This window comes from Schistocerca serialis, chromosome 1 (assembly GCF_023864345.2).
Source record: "Schistocerca serialis cubense isolate TAMUIC-IGC-003099 chromosome 1, iqSchSeri2.2, whole genome shotgun sequence".
Lineage (NCBI taxonomy): Eukaryota > Metazoa > Arthropoda > Insecta > Orthoptera > Acrididae > Schistocerca > Schistocerca serialis.
In genome coordinates, this window is record NC_064638.1 from 136,986,468 (window position 1) to 136,988,347 (window position 1,880).

A 1,880-nucleotide genomic window follows, 5' to 3' on the forward strand; every position below is an offset into this window, starting at 1 on the left:
CGCCGTGCAGGTGAGCGCCACAATCAGGACTGCATACGACCGAGGCACATAGGGCCAACACCCGGCATCATGGTGTGGGGAGCGATCTCCTACACTGGCCGTACACCACTGGTGATCGTCGAGGGGACACTGAATAGTGCACGGTACATCCAAACCGTCATCGAACCCATCGTTCTACCATTCCTAGACCGGCAAGGGAACTTGCTGTTCCAACAGGACAATGCACGTACGCATGTATCCCGTGCCACCCAACGTGCTCTAGAAGGTGTAAGTCAACTACCCTGGCCAGCAAGATCTCCGGATCTGTCCCCCATTGAGCATGTTGGGGACTGGATGAAGCGTCGTCTCACGCGGTCTGCACGTCCAGCACGAACGCTGGTCCAACTGAGGCGCCAGGTGGAAATGGCATGGCAAGCCGTTCCACAGAACTACATCCAGCATCTCTACGATCGTCTCCATGGGAGAATAGCAGCCTGCATTGCTGCGAAAGGTGGGTATACACTGTACTAGTGCCGACATTGTGCATGCTCTGTTGCCTGTGTCTATGTGCTTGTGGTTCTGTCAGTGTGATCATGTGATGTATCTGACCCCAGGAATGTGTCAATAAAGTTTCCCCTTCCTGGGACAATGAATTCACTGTGTTCTTATTTCAATTTCCAGGAGTGTACTTCGCTAGTCTCTGACGCAGTTGCCGACTGCTGCGTTCCTTCCCTCCAGTGCCTGATGCTGGTCAGTACGAGTCGCTTTCACGATCATGATTTATTAGACTGAAGAGGTGGAAGAGAGGCGACGTCATTCCGGCTTGTATAAAATCAATCACAAAAAAAGAATTCTATCCTGCCATAAACATTCGATATTTCCTTCTTCATATTCGACTCGCAATCATAAATAAACTTTAATATCTAAAACGACTCTTACGCAACTGAATCCCCAATCCACCCGATCATCCCTGACTGTGTGTTACTGCCTTAAAGATAGCTCTTTGTACACTCCGGAGCCAAATTTTTTCTTGAAGTGCTGTACAGTGGTTCCGTTATTACCTTATACCGCACCAAAAATGTGTAGCATCCAAAACATCAAGATAACTATGGTTTCAGGAATTCCGCAGGTATCAATCCTGCATCCACCACATGTGTCATTATATGTTAACGATGTGTCACCTCTTATCTCCTGTTCAAAGTAGTACTTTGTGACGTTCCTCTAACCTGGGACATATTTTACTTTTGTTAATTTTAACTTCATACTGGGACGCTGCAGTTAAGAGCCTAAAACACTTTCTGAAGCAGAAGGCTACAGCTACAAGCAGAGCAAAGAGTCGTTTCCTCACTTGGAGCACAGGCAGCGATCCTGGACGCGCCATGTGGTATTCAAGCACGGCTGTGGGCTGAGAGATTGTGAGTAAGGCGGCGAGTGGATCCTACTTATACTCTGAACTCAGGAAAGCCTCCAACATTTAGGCGCTAAGCTAAGACTTTTTCTTTGTTAAAGACACACTGAGGTGACAAAAGTATTGGGACAGCGATATGCAGATACACAGATGGCGGTAGTATCGCGCCGGTGAGGTATAATGGAGTAGGGCATTAGCGGAGCTGTCGTTTGCGCTTAGGTGATACACGTGAAAAGACCTCCGACGTGATTTTGGCCACACGACGAGAATTAATAGACTTTGAACGCGCAATGGTAGTTGGAGCTAGACGCATGGGAAATTCCAGTTCGTAAATCGATAGGAAATTCACTATTCCGAGATCCAAAGTGTCAAGAGCGTGCCGAGAATACAGAATTTCAGGCATTACCTCTCACCATGGACAATGCAGTGGGCGACGGCCTTAATTTAACGACTGAGAGCAGCAGTGTTTTTGTAGAATTGTCTGTGATAACAG